The 19,996-nt window shown below is 40.5% G+C and overlaps 1 protein-coding gene and 1 long non-coding RNA gene across 2 annotated transcripts in view; one reads left to right on the top strand and one right to left on the bottom strand.

The window, feature by feature from the left end:
- The window catches only part of LOC132215635 (uncharacterized), a 52,797-nt gene extending 37,144 nt beyond the window's left edge, over window positions 1-15,653 (top strand). Inside the window, exon 2 of the long non-coding RNA XR_009448568.1 lies at window positions 15,557-15,653. This is a non-coding gene — a long non-coding RNA (uncharacterized LOC132215635). The remainder of the gene's footprint in view (window positions 1-15,556) is intronic.
- Window positions 1-19,996, bottom strand: part of STT3B (STT3 oligosaccharyltransferase complex catalytic subunit B) — an 82,839-nt gene that overhangs the window by 49,889 nt on the left and 12,954 nt on the right. The window lies entirely within an intron of this gene.

Raw genomic sequence — 19,996 nt, 5'->3', positions numbered from 1 at the left:
AGGCTAACATGCAAATCGACCGAATGGCAGAACGACCAGTTGCTATGATGCTCACTGACCACCAGGGGTTAGACATTCAATGCAGGAGCTGCCCCCTGGTGGTCAATGCACTCCCATAGGGGGAGTGCCGCTCAGCCAGAAGCCGGGCTCACTGCTGGCAAGTGCAGTGGTGGTGGTGGGAGCCTCTCCCGCTTCCGCAGCAGTGCTAAGGATGTAGGCCCGGGGAGCAGGCCTAAGCCGTCAGTTGGAAATCCCCTGAGGGCTCCCGGACTGCAAGAGGGCCCAGGCTGGGCTGAGGGCCCCCCTAAGTGCACACATTTCGTGCACCAGGTCTCTAGTATGTATGTATTTGTGTGTTGTGCCGCAAAATTTTAATACAGTGGGGCCTTGACTTACGAGTGTCCTGACTAACAAGTTTTTCGAGATACAAGCCGTCTCTCGGCTGATTTTTTGCTTTAAGTAGCGAGCTAAAATTCGGGTTACGAGTCAGCTTCAGATACCCCACTGCTAGTTGGCGCAGCAAATGTCACAGTGAACGCTACAACATCAGCCCAGCACAGGGGTGGGCAAACTTTTTGACTCGAGGGCCACAATGGGTTCTTAAACTGGACCGGAGGGCCAGAACAAAAGCATGGATGGAGTGTTTGTGTGAACTAATATAAATTCAAAGTAAACATCATTACATAAAAGGGTACGGTCTTTTTTTTTTTTTTAGTTTTATTCATTTCAAACGGGCCGGATCCGGCCAGCGGGCCGTAGTTTGCCCACGGCTGGCCCAGCATCATGTGTCTCACTCGTTCACTTTTTGATTTGACATACAAGTAATTTGAGTTCCGAGCTCCGTCACGGAACGAATTAAACTCATAAGTCAAGGCCCCACTGTAATTAAGTTTGTGTGCCACAAGATTAAAAAGGTTGAAAATCACTGCAGTAAACAACTGAAATATGAATGTATCTCTCCATCTTGAGTTTTAGCTTCTCATTGAGCAATTCTGGCTTGTTTTTTTCTCAGCTCATTATTCCATCTATATGGAAACCCACTATATTACCATTCATTTTATTCTGCCTTCTTTATGCAGTGGTCTAAAACTTGAATTCTTGAAGGTGCCTTCTCTAATATTTCATCCTTCCCATCATGCTGAAACCTCTACTCTGTTAGAGTTCATCTCACAATGTAATAGTGATTTTTGTATCCATGGAGATTTATCATATAGTTTCTGGCACTTCATTCATGAGGCTCAATTAATGTTTACTTAATTCTCCTTTTTGGCACACTAGTAATGAATAGTAGCACTGACTTTAATTTTTTGTCTTTTCCCTTCTTCATTAAAGTAAAGCAACTGTGTGTACAAAGTAGTCTTCAATTTTAGCATATCCAATTTACATATTAAAAAACATTTAAATAGCTGGGGGAGTCGCCGAAACCGGTTTGGCTCAGTGGATAGAGCGTCGGCCTGTGGACTGAAAGGTCCCAGGTTCGATTCCGGTCAAGGGCATGTACCTGGGTTGCGGGCACATCCCCAGTAGGAGATGTGCAGGAGGCAGCTGATCGATGTTTCTCTCCCATCGATGTTTCTCTCTATCTCTCTCCCTTCCTCTCTGTAAAAAATCAATAAAATATATTTAAAAATAAATAAATAAATAAATAAATAAATAAATAAATAAATAAATAGCTGGGGGAGTATTATAGACAAAACAAGATGAACCATAAATTGATACTTGTTTAAGCTGAATGATGTATATACAGAAGCTCATTATAGTATTAGCTCTACTTCTGTGTATGCTAGAAATTTTCCATGATACTATATGTATGTATGTAGTTTACATATATACACACGAATTAAATAATTGTATAGATAAATTATATATATATATATATATTTTTTTTTTTCATTATGGAAAATTCCACACACACACTAATTCTCGTACATACAAATTACAGTTTTCCCCAAATAAAACTAGGTAAACTGAGAAATGATGTATTAAAGATTAGGAGTCACCAATAAAACTAAAATAAAAGAGAAACACACAAGTGGTAAAATAACAGCTATCTTAAAATAGTTTGAGAACATTAGAGGATTTTTACCTATCTCTTTTATTAATATTGTCAGAGCAATTTTCAGTATTTTAACTTCAATAAAAAGATTTTATGGAAACAAGTGTGGCAAAAAGATGATAATTATTAAATACAGATGGTAGATATGAGATTGATTGTGGTCTTCTATATTTTTGGTTTGACATTTTCATAGTAATTTTTCAAAAATAAGTGCCTTGCGCAGCCAGCATGGCTAAGTGGTTGAGCATCAACCTATGAACCAGGAGTTTAGAGTTTGATTCTCAATCAGGGTACATGCCTGGGTTGCGGGTTCGATCCCCGGGGTGGGGCATGCAAGAGGCAGCCTATCAATGATTCTCTCTCATCAATGATGTTTCTATCTCTCTCTCCCTCTCCCTCTCTGAAATCAATAAAAATATATTTTTTAAAAAGTGCCTCCCCCAAATTCTCTAGACTTAATCCCTAAAGCCACACTGCAGTTTCAATTATGTGCGAAGAACTTATTAAGGCAGACAAAATAATTCTCATATGGACAGTTTTCATTTCTGAAAGGGGCATATAAACATGAAAAGCAAATTAATTGTTTAAAGATGCAAGAAGAAACTGGGGACATAAGAGTAAAATCTTTTGTTTTGTTTTTAATTTATAAAGGAAGAAAAATAGCCATTTTACAAATTAAAGAGGACTTGGTGATCCAACTTTGTAAGAAACTAAGATAAATAATTTTCTTATGAAATATATTTTAACAAGACCTGAAGTGTCCTTTGGCCAATCAAAAGCACTACATTTTTAAAAAAATGTATTTTGATTTTTTACAGAGGGGAAGGGAGAGAGATAGCTAGAAACATCGATGAGAGAGAAACATCGATCAGCTGCCTCCAGCACAGCCCCCACTGGGGATGTGCCCACAACCAAGGTACATGCCCCTGACCAGAATCGAACCTGGGACCTTTCAGTCCGCAGGCCGACGTTCCATCCACTGAGGCAAACCGGTTATGGCAAGCACTACATTTTTAAATGCCTTTTCTCTATAAAAACTTGTTTCTGGAAGCCACCCTTTAAAAAAAAATCCTTGTAAATTCCATAGTTTGTATCTTCTCCCTCCCAAGAAACTCTTCAAAAGCTAAGAATAGTTGATATGCTTTATTTAGGGAAAAGAGACTACCTCATAAAGAAGCAAGATAAGATTAAATAATGGAACCCTATTTATGGAAAAATGGTTGTACTTCTTGGGTTCTAATGGAGATATTGTATTTTCTTCCTCCCAACAAACTCTTCAAAAGCCAAGAATAGTTTATACGCTTGATTTAGGGAAAAGTGGCCACCTCCTAAAGAAGCAAGACAAGATTAAATAATGGAATCCCATTTATGGAAAAATGGTTATACTTCTGAGGTTTTAGTAGAGATTACTAGTACAATACTGTATTAAAAACATTACAGCTTAAATGGCACTTTACAAAGTGGTTAAGGCTTATTCAACATAAAATTAAATTACATTGTTTCTTTAGAAAAACAAAAAGCGCCAACACATTTGTACACTAGGGCTGCCTCTGCATTTCCCTTCTATGGATCTTGTTGGAGACCTAACCACTTGATACATTTGGTTTTGGATTTGCTATTTCATCTTATATTACACTGAATTATCTAATGTATACTCAAAACAACAATGAAATCTCATGATTATGTACTAAAGAAAAATACCACAAAATACCCTTAATCTTAAAGGCTAAATAAAAAATAAAAAAAATTATGCCACATTCCTAAAATTAACCTATGGTTTTTCTATCTTCAAGAAAAATCTTTGAGGTGGAAAACAGTTTTCTATGTTTAATTCCCAATTCTCTGTAAAAAAAAAATATGGCAGTGTACCACACACACAAAACCAGAAAAATGTCTGAGAATAAATTAAGTGAGAGAACAGTATATTGTTAGCGTTAATGCTATGACCAACCTGGGCACCTCCAAGCCCAACATAAGTAGCAGTTGCCTGCAGATCACTTTGTAGCTTCTGCCTGGTAGCCCCGGGCAGGGCACAGGTAGTAGCTGACTCTGTACCTCCCAGGAGGCCCTAGAGCCAGTGCACCCAGTGGTCAGCTTCAGACCACCCCATATTATAACCCTACCACATCCAAGGGCAACACACTCAAGGGACAAACTCAGTGAGCACCAAAACCCCACTGAAGCAAGTCCTGTTCTGTAGGGGTGTCTCCTGCACAGCAGCTCTTCTGCTATAGTAGCAGGTAGTCTGCACAGCTGATGAGCCTGGGGATCAATCCCTCCCAGTGATGCCAACAGCAATCAAGTCTCAACTACAACAGGGCAATGAACATAGCCCACACAAGGGCGCACCGTGAGTGCCCATCTCAGGTGACTGGGAAGGCTTAGCCACTGGACCCTACAGGACACTACTACACAAGGCCATTCTACCAACTCCAGGAGACACAGCTCCTCTACTTAATACATAGAACAAACACAGGGAAACAGCCAAAATGAAGAGACAAAGAAACATGTCACAAATGAAAGGACAGAAGAAATCTCCAGAAAAATAAATGAAATGGAAGCAAGCAAACTACCAGATACAAAATTCAAAACAATGGTTATAAGGATGCTCAAGGAACTTAGAACTTCAAGAAACTTAGTGAGAAGATCAACAACATAAAAAAGGACCAATCAGAAACAAAAGATACACTAACTGCAATGAATAATTTACAGGGAATCAACAGTAGAGTAGAGGACACCGAGAATCAAATCAGCAATTTGAAATATGAGAATAAAAACACCAGATCAGAATAGCAAAAAGAAAAAAGAATCCAAAAATATAAAGATGCCCTAGCCTGTCTGGCTCAGTGGATAGAGCGTTGTCATGAAGACTGAAGGGTCTTGGTTTCGTTTCCGGTCTAGGGCATTTGCCTGGGTTGCAGGCTCAATCCCCAGTAGGGGGCGTGCAAGAGGCAGCCAATCAATGATTCTCTTTCATCATTGATGTTTCTCTCTCCCCCTCTCTGAAGTCAATAAAAATATAAAAATAAAATAAAAATAGTGTAAGGAGCCTCTGGGACAACTTCAAGTGTATTAGCATTCATATAATGGGGGTGCTCAAAGGAGAAGAGAGGGAGCAAGAAATTGAAAACCTATTTGAAAAAATAATGACAGAAAACTTCCCTTACCTGGTGAAAGAAATAGACATACAAGTCCAGAAAACGCAGAGTCCCAAACAAGATGAACCCAAAGAAGCCCACACCAAGACACATCATAATTAAAATGCCAAAGGTTAAAGACAAAGAGAGAATCTTAAAAGCAGCAAGAGAAAAGCAGTTAGTTACCTACAAGGGAGGACCCATATGGCTGTCACCTAATTTCTAAACAGAAACTTTGCAGTCCAGAATGAGGTGGCAAGAAATATTCAAAGTAATGAAAAGCAAGGACTTAAAGATTATGCTACCCAACAAAGCTATCATTTAGAATTGAAGGTCAGATAAAGAGCTTCACAGACAAGAAAAAGCTAAAAGAGTTCATCACTACCAAACCAATATTACATGAAATTTAAAGGGTCTTCCTTAAGAAGGGGGAAAAAAATATATATATATATATTAAAATGGCAATAAATATGTATCAACAACTGAATCTAAAAATGAAAATAAATGAACAAGGAATCTAATGAACAAAATAAACATGAATAAAATAGAACCAGAGGCATGTGGACATGGAACAGACTTACAAATCTTAGAAGGAAGGGGGTGGGGTGGGGCGGGAAGAAATAGCCAAAGAACTTATATGCATACGTGCATTACCCATGCACACAGATAATAGGGTGGTGAAGGCCTGGGTGAGGCGGGATCTAGGTGGAAGGGGCAATGGGGGGGAAAGGGAGGGGCGGGGCAAAGAACATCTGTAATACTCAATAATAAAAAGGCTTTTTTTAAAAGTAAATAAACTAGAGAAACCAAGATGGCGGCATAGGTAAACACCTGAAATTGCTGCCTCACACAATCACTACAAAAATACAACTAAAAGACAAAACAGACATCATCCAGAACCACAGGAAGGCTGGCTGAGTGGAAATTCTACAACTAGAAGGAAAGAGAAAAGCACACTGAGACTCACGAGGAGGTGCGGAAGTAAAGTGCAGAGGTACGGAGGCTCAAGCGCGCTTGGAAAGGGGCTGGCTACGGAGGACGCCAGTGTCTTTTGCAATCGGGAGGGAGGCACAAGCTCCCGACGACCCTGACTCCAGTTCCGGGCGAGTCTCTGGGGACCCAGACTCATACGGGGAGAAACTGGACTGTCTGGCATCGGTCGGAACTCGAGGGCGGCTTTCTCTCAGAGGTGCTTGCAGCGATTACCAGGACATTGAGACCCGGGACCTCTTAGGGCAGGACTGAGGATCAGCCATAGCTGTTTGCTCCGCCCTGTTGATTCCCTGAGACCCCGCCCCACCCAAGCTGTGCACAGAGGCTTTTGCATATAAATGGGCTGGCCCTTTGAGATCTAAAATTACCTAACAAACTGCAGCTGGGTCAGAAAGACCCAGAACATCCAAAAGAAGGCCCAAGGCCTCACAGCAGCTTGCATTGCTTCACAGCTGGGCCTCATCTGGGCACCTCCAAAATCCAAACAAGGAAGAGGAACCTGCAGATCTCTCCATAGCTCCTGCTGGGTAGCCTCAGGCAGAGGCTAAATTAGCACCTCGTTGGAGATCCAAGAGCCTGTGTACCCAGTGGTCAGATTGGGACCATCCAGATTACAACTCCTCAGATCCATAAGGGACACACTCAGGGGGCAGACTCACTGAGCACCAAAGCCCCACTGAAGCAAGTCTTGCCCCATAAGGGTGTCTTCAGCACAGTTCTCCCACTGTAGACACAGCTGATTCTCACAGCCAATTGGCCTGGAGGTCAATTCCTGCCAGTGATACCTACAACAATCAAGGTTTAACTACAACAAGACTGCACACAGCCCACAATGGGGTGCACGAAGAGTGTCCACCCCAGGTAATTAGGGAGGCTGAACCACTGGGCCCTAGAGGACACTTAGCATAGAAAGCCACTCTATCAACACAGGGAAGCATAAAAAATGCGGAGACAAAGAAACAGATCACAAATGACAGAAATGGAGGAAAGCAAACTACTGGATATAGAGTTCAAAACCACACTTTTAAGGTTTTTCAGAATTTTCTAGAAACCGCCAATCAATTTAGTGAGACACCCGAGGATATGAAAAAGGACCAACTAGAAATTAAGCATACACTGACTGAAATAAAGAATAATATACAGAGATCCAACAGCAGAAAAGAGGATCCCAAGAATCAAGTCAAAGATTTGAAATAAAAGAAACAAAAAACACCCAACCGGAAAAGCAAAAAGAAAAAAGAATCCTAAAATAACAAGACAGCGTAAGGAGCCTCTGGAACAACTTCAAGCGTACCAACATCCGAATTATAGGGGTGCCAGAAGATGAGAGAGAGCAAGATATTGAAAACCTATTTGAAGAAATAATGACAGAAAACTTCCCCTATCTGGTGAAAGAAATAGACTTACAAGTCCAGGAAGCACAGAGAACCCCAAACAAAAGGAATCCAAAGAGGACCATACCAAGACACATCATAATTAAAATGCCAAGGGCAAAAGACAAAGAGAAACTCTTAAAAGCAGCAAGAGCAAAAAAGTCAGTTACCTACAAGGGAGTGCCCATACGATTGTCAGCTGATTTCTCAACAGAAACTTTACAGGCCAGAAGGGAGTGGCAAGAAATATTCAAAGTGATGAATAGCAAGAACCTACAACCAAGATTACTTTATCCAGCAAAGCTATCATTCAGAATTGAAGGTCAGATAAAGAGCTTCACTGATAAGAAAAAGCCAAAGGAGTTCATCACCACCAAAACCAGTATTATATGAAATGCTGAGAGGTATTCTTTAAGAAGAGGAAGAAGAAAAAGGTAAAGATAAAAATTATGAACAACAAATACATATCTATCAACAAGTGAATCGAAAAATCAAGTGAATAAAAAAATCTGATGAACAGAGTAAACTGGTGAATATAATAGAATCAGGGGCATAGAAAGGGAGTGGACTGACAATTCTCAGGGGGGAAAGGGGTGTGGGGGGTGTGGGAAGAGACTGGACAAAAATCGTACACCTATGGATGAGGACAGTGGGGGGATAAGGGCAGAGGGTGGGGTGGGAACTGGGTGGAGGGGAGGTATTGGGGGGAAAGAGGAACAACTGTAATAATCTGAACAATAAAGATTTATTTTTTTAAAAAAGTAAATAAACTAAAAAAGAAAGAAAGAATGCAGAAGTATTTTTTCTCAGAATTTTTCCTTCATACTTTTAGAATTGTTTATAGGAACAAGGAATTTGATCTTTAAAAAAAGCTAGTTCACATCATAAGACAAATGTTATACATGATTCAAAAATTTATCTGATAGAAAGCAAAATCTCAGTTCTTATGATAAGAAAAAAAGAATGCAAGACAGTTTACTTCTGTTGTACCTACTGTCCATGACTATAACACCTTCCAAGAGAGTCTTCATTAGTAATCATCACCATAATCTATCAATATTTTGATGTGAACAAATTACTTATGGATTTAAAGTTGAACAATTAGTTCTGCATCTCTTCCTCTTTCCCGTTATTAAGTTTTTCTAATAACACAGGAATTTCAAGTATGGTTGTTTTATCAATTTTAAAAGTAACATTTTACTCTATCCCATTTTCCTTACATCTTTAAGCAATCTTGTTACTCACAAGTGAGAAAATTATTTTCATAAATGAAAAAGTCTGTATGAGACATATTTTCTCTGTCTTAAGAAGTCATTCTCCATCTCTCTCTGAAGAAAAAAATGCCAAAAATCCCATAGGGGTGGGGAATTTGTAGCTCCTTTTGAATTTAACTTAGATTATTCTATTGCACTATCTAAAAGTAGTGTCTCCACCCTCAGTAAATCAATGGAAGCTTACCTTCTTCCTTACATACTTCTAATACTTAACTATTTCAATTAGTTTCTTTTTCCTCTAGCATTAGTCTAGATTTTACATAAAAGAAAAAGGATTTTCTTATTTTTTTCAAAATATAGTAGCAAAAACTGCAGTATGAGAAAACAAGAAAAAAAAAAGCACATTCTTTTAAAAAAGATATTGGCTTTATGGAAAAGATGTATTTTTCTAATTTCAGAGTTCCATCCACACTGCTTCCTAAAGACCTCTAATGATAAGCAGCTTTATTAAAATAAGAAAATCTATGTTAAGCTATATAAAAACTTGGTTCTTTCTTGAGGGAGACCATCTGAAAACCAAAATTCCAAATGAGACACACCTCACAAAAGCCAAGCATCTCAAGCTAAATTAAGTAGAATCCATTTCCTTGATGCTGGTTGTTTGTTGGAGCCTCATAAAGGCTGCCTGCAGTTCTCTGCCACGTGGACTTCTATCTACAACACTAGAGGCCCGGTGCATGAAATTTGTGCACGGGGGAGGAGGGCAGGCCCCTCAGTTCGGCCTGTGCCCTCTCACAGTCCGGGAGCCCTCGGGGATGTCCTGTTCCCCGTGGTAGTTGGACATCCTTAACGCTGCTGCAGAGGCGGGAGAGGCTCCCGCCAACTGCCGCTGCACTTGCCAGCTGTAAGCCCGGCTTCTAAGTGGCACTCCCCTTGTGGGAGCGCACTGACCACCAGGGGGCAGCTCTTGCATTGAGCATCTTCTCCCTGGTGGTCAGTGCACTTCATAGTGGCTGGTCGTTCCGCCGATTTGCATATTAGCCTTTTTAAAAAATATATATATTTTATTGATTTTTTACAGAGAGGAAGGGAGAAAGAAAGAGAGAGGTATAAACATCGATGAGAGAGAAACATCGATCAGCTGCCTCCTGCACACTCCCCACTGGGGATGTGCCTGCAACCAAGGTACATGCCCTTGACAGGAATTGAATCCGGGACCCTCCAGTCTGCAGGCTGACGCTCTATCCACTGAGCCAAACCGATCAGAGCACATATTAGCCTTTTTTTATATAGGATGGCTGCTTACTTCATAACTCCAGCAATGGGAGACTGGTGCAAGTCCACTAGTAAGACAGTCTTATGTAATGGAACATAATCATGGAAGCTACATCACACTACCCAGCTTCTGTCCACTATTCTTCAAAGGCTATAAACAGGCTCTTTAAAAAATCATTCTGTGAAAAGATTTATAGTCAATTATAACTCTCAGAGTTTGTTTACAAAGTACAGTGTTGTAAGATTTTACAAAATTGGCCAGGTTAATTCACCTAATAAATGAGAAGGCAACTAATGCCATAACAGAAATTACCAGTTATGGATGTCAATATTAAGTATAAGAGCACTAAGAAACAAAGAAAAGAAATAGAATTCCACAAAGAGAAAATAAAAATAGAAATGAAAAGCACAGGGCTAGAACATCAATTATTACATGAAGATTTTCTTCTGTTCCTTCTTTTTTCCTTTACCCTGGCACTAGGTACTCTTAGACTACACAAGATGCCAGATCTACAGAAGTTCCATTAGTTGGCACAAAATTCAGCACTAATGGAAAATGAAAACAACAAAGATATAAGAAAAGTACAAAGCAGCTAAGACCACAAACTAAAGTTGACATTTCAAACTACCTTTTATTATTCCTGCCATCTAGTGGCAGGATAAAAAACAAAAACATGCCAGGCTGACATGTTGATTAAATAAATACAACGGGCAGAAAAAAAACAGTTTAGTAAGACTACTAAAACTAACAATCTAAATCCAATCCTGCCACGTGATACATACGAACACTCTCTAGATAATATTAAACACAAAGCTAATTTTATTACTTTAACTATAGAAACTCATGTGAGGATATATTCAAGCCTAGTATGATTAGAGATTGATATCAGTGTTTAAGTAACTGCAAAACAATAAAATTTCAAAGGATTACTAATGATGCAGAGTAAGAAGTCATTTTACTGTTTTACATAGGTCAATTCTGAAGTTTGAAAAGACCTACAAATATAGATTAACCACTGCCACACCACCAAATTACCACTACTCATTTATGTACAAGCAGTTCCAACTGGATGTTAAGCTCCCTGCTCTTACAACTCATGGATGGGTCATTCTGATTCAAGATCTTTCATAAGCAGAGAGTAGACTGTATGTATCAGACTGATAAACTACTTGTTTACACTCTACTTCAGAGCAATACATGAAAAAAAAGGGGGGGGGGGTTATTATTCAAAAGCTGAAAACATCCTGCAGACCTCTTGAGCTTTTCTATACCCTCCCACTTAAGGTAAGGTGCATTACAAGTCAAATGATATTAAATTCATTAAGAACACACAGAAAAAAACTTATTCCAAATACATATTAATTGAAAACCAGATCCCTATTTTAGTCCTATGTCTTAACTTTTGCCTTGACTGGCAGTAACAACCATCAATTTTCCGTAAATATCCATTTGAAAAAGGAGGGCCTCTCCTGTTTTATGAAGGGCACTTAAACTAATCGGGGGGAAAAGGAAAGAATAATGAGAAGCTAGTACTAAAAAACTACATCAAAATAAGATTTGTGTAAGTGCCCTAGTGCCACTTAAAAAAAATATTCTAGGATCATATATAAAATAATGTATTTGATAAGTTAAAACTATTTGCTCCAATACAGATTGAAATCTAAAGAGACCTGCATGTATTTTTTCTCTATACAGTGGGGCCGTGACTTACAAGTTTAATTCGTTCCGAGACTGAGCTCCTTAAGGAGCTCGTTAACTCAAATTACTCTATCAACTCAATGCAAAAAATTGGCCGAGAGACAGCTAGTATCTCAAAAAACTCGTTAGTCGGGACACTCGTAAGTCAAGGCCCCACTGTATATAGCTCACACACGTGTAATACACATTTAAGTCAGGCACACATTCATGTATTACAAAAACAAAATCTCCAACAAATGTTACATGTAAATATGTTATATTTACATTTATTTATTATTAATAATCTAACTTACGGGCATTATATAATAATTATATAAATAAGGTTCTCAACTAAGAAGCATTATATAGTACTAATGCCCCAGTGCATGGATTCGTGCACATTGAAAGGAAATTAATTAGAAGGTAGCAGCCGGGTGGGACTAGGCGAGAGGGGCCAGACACACCCTGGAGCCAACCTCCTGCAGTCCCTCCCCAGCCTGTCACACCAGGGGTGGCGTTGTGGCTCAAAAGTTGTCTGGGGATTAAGCGGGGTCCCTCCAGCAGGTGGGGTCCCCCGGCCTGACCTGCGGGGATTGGGCCGAAATCGGCTCTCGGACATCCTCTGAGAGGTCCGAGATTGTGAGAGGGCGGTTCTCGGTGATGCACCTTGGAATTGGGCCCCCTCCTCTCTGGTTTTGGGTGTATCACTGGAGAACCACCGCTGCCAAGTCATTGCAACTCAACAGCTCCTGCGTTAAGCGTCTGCCCCCTGGTGGTCAGTGCACGTCATACCTGCTGGATGGTTAGAGGGTCACTTAGCCTTTTATATATATAGACTAGGGGCCCGGTGCACGAAATTTGTGTGTGTGTGCATGGGGGGGAGTGTCCCTCAGCCCAGCCTGCCCCCTCTCACATACTGGGAGCCCTCAGGCGTTGACCCCTATCACCCTCCAATCGCAGGATCGGCCCCTTGCCCAGGCCTGACGCCTCTGACAGAGGTGTCAGGCCTGGGCAGGGGACCCTCATTTCCCCCCATCACTGGTTCTGCCCCCAGCCCAGGCCTGATGCCTCTGACCCAGGCTTCAGGCCTGGGCAAGGGGACCATCATATCCCCCCAATCCCCGGCTCAGCCCCCCGCCCAGGCCTGATGCCTCGGCCAGAGGAGTTGACCCTCATCACCCTCCGATCACCAATCACCGGATCGGCCCCTTGACCAGGCCTGAGGCCTCCGGCAGAGGTGTCAGGCCTGGGCAGGGGACCTCCAGCTCCCCGCGGTTGCAGACTCCGCCCCTGCCCAGGCCTAACGCCTCTGGCTGAGGCGTCTGGCTCGGGCAGCGGGGACCCGCAGCTGCAGTGGCCCCACGATCGTGGGCTCCGCTTTAGGCCCAGGCAAGGGACCCCTAGCTCCCGGGACTGCCAGCTTCGACTGTGCCCAGCTCCCATCGCTGGATCCACCCCTACTTCCTGCTATCACTGGCCAGGGCAGCAAAGGCGCCTGATTCTCCGATCATGGCTGGGGGGGAGGGCAAAGGCGGCCCCAGGGCCGCCTTTGTCCTGCCCCCCAGCTCTTAGCTCCCCCCTGGGTTTCCGATCACTGTCAGTGGCGGGGGGCTTCTTCCTGCTTTCCCTTTCGCCTCCCTGCATTGTGCCTACATATGCAAATTAACCGCCATCTTAGTTGGCAGTTAACTGCCAATCATAGTTGGCAGTTAATTTGCATATAGCCCTGATTAGCCAATGAAAAGGGTATCGTCGTATGCCAATTACCATTTTTCTCTTTTATTAGTGTACATAGATCATGATACATATATTTAAGTCAGGACATATATTCATAGTAGAAGCCCGGTGCACGAAATTTGTGCGGGGGGGGGGGGGTCATCTCAGCCCAGCCTGCACACTCTCTAATCCGGGACCCCTTGGGGGATGTCCGACTGCCGGTTTAGGATCGGGCCTAAACTGGCAGTCAGACATCCCTCTCACAATCCAGGACTGCTGGCTCCTAACTGCTTACCTGTCTGCCTGCCTGATCGCCCCGAACTGGCCCCCATGCCAGCCTGATCACCCCTAACCACCTCTGTCTGCTGACCTGGTTGCCCCCAACTGTCCCCCCGCCAGCCTGGTCGCCCCTAACTGCCCCCCCCCCACACACTGACCTGGTTGCCCCCAACTGCCTGCCCCCACTGGCCTGGTTGCCCCTCACTGCCCCCCTCTGCCAGCCTGGTAGCCCCACACGGCCTGCTGCTCAGTCATTTGGTTGTCCCTCACTAACCTCCCTGCCAGCCTTGTCACCCCACTCAGCCTGTTTGATCGTCCATTTCAGTGTTTCATATGTGACAGCCTCTGGCTCTTTATATATATAGATACTAAAGAAATAAGATCTCCAATTAACAAGCATTGTATATAGTAATAATATCCAATTATATAGCAAAAATAGCTCATAATTTGCTATGATTAAAGAACCAGAATTACTTGGCTAACTAATAAGCTCAAAAGAGAAATGAACAACATTCGGGGTGGGGGAGCAACATCAAGGGATAAACTAAAATAAAACAATCACTCAAAATAATCAACATATGTAAGCTTCTCTAGACATCTTAAGTTTTAAGACTTAAGGGGAGACAATAATAAGCTACAAAGCAATGTTAAAATTTGACATATTACTAAGTGCTGAAGAGCTGGCTGTCAAAATACTCAACTTAATCATCAAAATAAATATTCTCCCATTATAATGTAGATATACTTGATGTTTACAATGCAATAATTTTTTTAAAAAAATATGAAAAGATTTCAAACCTGCCAAGCTGTCAGTCCTCTATGACTCTGAGAAAATCACTTAGCATGATTAGGTCTTAGGCCAGGGGTGGGCAAACTTTTTGACTCGAGGGCCACAATGGGTTCTTAAACTGGACCCGAGGGCCGGAACAAAAGCATGGACGGAGTGTTTGTGTGAACTAATATAAATTCAAAGTAAACATCATTACATAAAAGGCTACGGTCTTTTTTTTTTTTTTTTAGTTTTATTCATTTCAAACGGGCCGGATCCGGCGGGCCGTAGTTTGCCCACGGCTGTCTTAGGCTTTTCATCTACCAAATAAAGAAACTAAATCAGTCTTTCCCAAACTGCATTGCATGGAACACTAAAAAAAATTCTACAGTGATTCCTAAATTAAATATGGTAAACACTTGGTGAAATAAAAATTAACACTGTATTCAAAAATTTCCCAGCCTTTAACATACTAATGTACGTAAAATATAAGTGGATGGGGTGTTACAGCCAAAGGTGATCCTGAGTGGGGGGGTGAAAGGACTGAGAAAAGACTGACAAGAGAATGAAAGCTGGGTCTCAGTGGGACGGTGGGACGCTGCTCCCTGATGAGGAGACAGCGCCGGCGCCCACAACCGTGTCTTTTTTTTTTTATAGAAGATGCCACGAGGCAAAGTAGGGGCGTGATCACGTTGTTTACAGCATTCTCGTGAGCTCCAACCTCACTCAATTACATGCACCTACCTAAACTCTAGCACACAGGCACATGGGGTCACGTGTTTGGACCACAGGTTCAAGCTTACAACCACAGCCGTTGGCTATGACTGTGCTGGGAGGGCCCTGCCCTTCCAGCTGGGACTTCGCAAGTGGCAATGAGAGGACCCTGTCCTTTCATTAGTCCGAGGCTTGAGCCTGGCCAAAACACTGTAGCCGCGCCCCACGATGGGGTATATAGTTTTTTCCAAATTTAAAGTTATTTTTTTTTAACTACAATTACTAGGGTATGTGTTCTGCAGAACATGCTTTGGCAATCACCACAACAAATAACTTCTGTGTTCTCTTCTAGGCATGAAGTTCATTTTATATTCCCGAGAAACCAAAAGTGACCCAATTTACCAAGTTTTTATCACCCCATTTTCAAACAGAAAAGTTCAAAAAAACAAGAATGAAAAGGAGAGTGAATCAGTTTCCTCCCTAATTCTGAAAGGGGTTGAAAGCAAGGTGATAGAAATATTAAATTACATGAAAGTAATTGTATGTCTATAAAATAACATGCATTAAACTTAAGACAGTAACATGTTTTTGGTACACTTTATTTAAAAATATGTTATTCTGAAAATTATGTCACAAATGCATTTACTGAATTTTAAATGAACTTAATTTCCCCCCTCTTTTTTACAAATGGTGTTATACTACACTCAACCTGGTGGAACTGGCATTATGTGTAAGAATCTGGGACAGGAAAGAGTAAAAATGAATGAGAAGCTCAGTCATGCAATGGCTGGTATCACTGGTAGAAAATATTCCTAGTCAAAGTCTAAAGATGCTCTGTATTCTACTACATGTCAAAGAATCCCTCCAATAAGTAGAAGTACTATTACCATTTTCATTTCTGCCTCTGAATCTTAGATCCAAGAAATGTGGTGACATGAAAATACATCATGCTGCCTGAAGCAACGCTTCTATCTACACTGGAGAGATGTACTGAGATGTTGTCTGTCTTCAACACACAGAATTGTAATGATCAGAAACTATACTTATATACACAGAACGATCTTCCTAAATTTGAGGGTTAAGAAGAAGAGTCTACAAGTTTATTTCTGCATATTTTATATTTGTTCAGGCAAAGTGTACATTTTACTGAAAGGCCTGCATTGTGGAACTAACTCAGAATTGCTCTGTGGCATTTTCAGTTTTATGGCAATTCAGCTGCATGCCTACAGTATTCTTTTTAAAATACTTAAGGCAAACATTTGAGTATTAATTGTGAGTCTCTCTGGCTTCTATTATAATTTTCTAAAACTATTTTAACTATAATTCGTAAGAATCTTAATTTCCACTATAAAGTACGGCAATAGGGTCAAGTGAAAAAAATCAGCCAATTCCTTTCCATTCTCTTCTGAAATTCATCATACCCTCAAAGTGGAGAAGTGATAGCAAAACTAGTCTGGCTACCAAAACATAAGTATTTGATATGGATTAGCAGATCCTGACGGACTGTTCCAACTGAATAATTTAGAGGAAAAAATATTGAGGAATGGGGAAGGCAGGTAGGACTAGAAAGAACTTGAAGCTGAATACCAGTTCTAGACTGTCACTCTGGGCAAGTGTCACCTGGCCTGAGTCACCTCATAACAAGTCACACTTATCTCAAACATTATAATTGACCATAAATGAATTAAGAATTACTTGTAAAGTTGTCTGAGTCTCAATCTTTTGGAGGGTCATGGGTGTAACAAGTAGGCTGATGGAAGCATCATGCTATTTCATAACTGTACATGTTTACACATTCTATTCTTTATACCAAAAAATATCACCCAAGGCTGTCTGACTTCAAAGCCTATTCTCTTAACATACTAAACAGTGCTTCTCTCATTTGTAAAATGGGGGTAATAAAACATGTAAAATGAGAGTAATAAAATATCTACCTCAGAAGACTGCGTAAGGACCAATAAACCACAAAATGCATTAAGATTTGCAACAAATTTACTCCAGACTTAGTCTCTCCTCCCTCAAAAAATCCAAAACAACCCAATAAAAACACTAACAAAAGAAATGAAAAGGTATTTCACAAAAGAGGAAATAAAAATGATAAACATACTGTGATTACTGGTCTTTAAAGACTAGCCCAAAACAATTCTGCCCCTACCTGTATATGCATCTTCTCCTTTGACTGTGAGATAGGACTGAGTCTATGTTGAACAGTAAAACAGTGTAAGTGATCCTGATGATTCCAGGCCTATAACTGGTCTGGCAGCTTCCTCTCTTGTGGAATGCTCTTTCTTACAACCCAGCCATCCTGCTGTGAGGCAGCCCAAGTATCCACAAGGAGCCAAAAACCCCAGCTGAGCTCCCAATCAAGATTCCAGATTACTCTGAACTGTCTAACATTTTAGTCATTCCAGCCCCAGCTGACTATAGATGACTGCAATCATCCCAGCACCACAGCTGACACCTTGAAGCAGAAGAACCTCCCACTGAATCCACTGAATTGTGAAGAAAATACTGTTTTGTCACTAGTGGTATACTTTAGTTTTATAAATAATTGAAACATATTATGACAAAATTGCCAGGTATATACCCTAGCAAGCATGCACATATATGCATCATAGTATCATTTTTAAAAACTGGAAGCCCAAGTCTCCAACACTCCCAAATATATAATTGCAAGTCAAAGATTACATAGAAGATATTACTATTTTTTTAAAGCTCCAAAGCAAAACTTAGCAGTATGTTCTCTAGAGATACATGAGTTTTTATTTTTGTTTTATAATATGGCAAAGGGAATGTTAAACAAAACTCAGGACAATGGTTTCCTAGTGCCAAGAAGAAAACCAAGATGATAGGCTAGAGAAGGAGCTTAAAGAGATGTGAAATTGGTAATGTTTTAGTTCTATAGTTGGGTAGGGGTTTCTCAGGTGTTTTATCATTGTGTTCAGTTACATATATGGGTATCTATGTTCTTATATACAAGTAGGAGTTTCAATATAGCTTTACTTATAGAAGTTAATATAACTTTATATTATGTTGCAATTTACACCCAACAGTTACAACTATTTACTACACTTTGAGAAGTCCAGAATGATTTTTACTTTACTAGTAAATGGAAAATCTTTTCTTTCATTTTAAATGCTGTTTATATTAGACACTATTTTAAAGTGGTAAACTATTATAATAACCAAAATTAAAGTATCTTAAACAGGAGAAAAGATTTCCCTTTCTAATGAAGTGACCAACTCATTTTAACAACCTTCAAAAAATATATCTTAAAAAAGGTATTAGTTGTGTGGGGTTGGAGTGGCTCAGTTTATTGAGCGGTGTCCTGTGCACCAAAAGGTTATAGGTTCAATGCCCAGTAAGGGCACATTCCTGGGTTTCAGGTTCAATCCCCAGTGAGGCACATAGGAAAGGCAACAATGGGTGTTTTTCTCACATCAATGTTTCTCTCTCTCCCTCCCTCTCTCTAAGTATGTCCTTGGATGAGGCTTAAAAAAAAAGAAAGATATTAGTTGCTCCTCAAGCTCATTTTTCTACTTTGAAAAAATGACTGGCCTTTACACAATTTTAAGATTAGATTTATTTCGTCAACCACATTTTTTAAAAGATATATATTTTGATTTTTTACAGAGAGGAAGGTAGAGGGATAGTTAGAAACATCGATGAGAGAGAAACATCGATCAGCTGCCTCCTGCACATCCCCAACTGGGGATGTGCCCGCAACCAAGGCACGTGCCCTTGACTGGAATCAAACCTGGGACCCTTGAGTCCGCAGGCCGACGCTCTATCCACTGAGCCAAACCGGTTAGGGCCACATTTTTTCATTATCTTATTCCTTCAAATGCCAAAAAGCTGGTTAGCATGTTAAAATAAAAGTCTTCTTTAGCGAAGGTCTAGAGTAGAAATAATTTTTTTAAAATATATTTTTTATTGATTTTAGAGAGGAAGAGAGAGAGCTAGATAGAAACATCAATGATGAGATAGAATAACTGATCAGCTGCACCCTGCCCACCCCCTAGTGGGGATCGAGCCCGCAACCCAGGCATGTGCCCTTGGCCAGAATCCAACCCAGGACCTTTCAGTCTGCAGGCCGACGCTCTATCCACTGAGCCAAACCAGCTAGGGCAGAGTAGAAATAATTTTAGTATTGAAATTAAACTTCCATGAATCAAATGTGTTAAAATTTTAAAATTATGAACATATGCAATGTTATGATTCTCAATATATTCAACAAACTCCATCAGCTCACTGTAACAGATTTTTTTAAAGGCCCATTGATAAATATTTTGTTTTTAAAGCACATATTTTTAAGCGGAACATCTAAAACTGATCATTATAGCATATCAGGTTTAGGACTCACAGGAATAATGTTATTATGTGGAATAATAGTATAATTAAAGAGCTGACCAGTCATTTTGTCAAGAGTTCAATCCATAGTAAAAGAAGATAAAGACTTTATGTCTTGGCTTATTTAACTCTCAAGATCTACAATATTCAATGACCCCCCCCCCCCCCCCCCCGTAACTGACATGGACAAAGATATTTCCATTGCAGAAACAATTTAATGGAGACAAGAAACTTATTTCTGTAATGAGTATTTTTGTTTAGTATACGTACTTGAATTTCTTATGAGCAAGTTTAAATGAGATCAAAGCTGTGGTGCCTTCCTTAAGAGTTACTTAATTTCCATGTTAATTACCTATATTCATAAAGTTAAGTCAAGAGCCAAGAAACCAAGTGGATGATTAATCTAACCCCACCCAAACTCATCATTAGCATGACTTTAGTA

This window comes from Myotis daubentonii, chromosome 14 (genome assembly GCF_963259705.1).
Source record: "Myotis daubentonii chromosome 14, mMyoDau2.1, whole genome shotgun sequence".
Lineage (NCBI taxonomy): Eukaryota > Metazoa > Chordata > Mammalia > Chiroptera > Vespertilionidae > Myotis > Myotis daubentonii.
The sequence above is the reverse complement of the archived record's forward strand: the minus strand, read 5'-3'. Positions and strand labels throughout refer to the sequence as shown.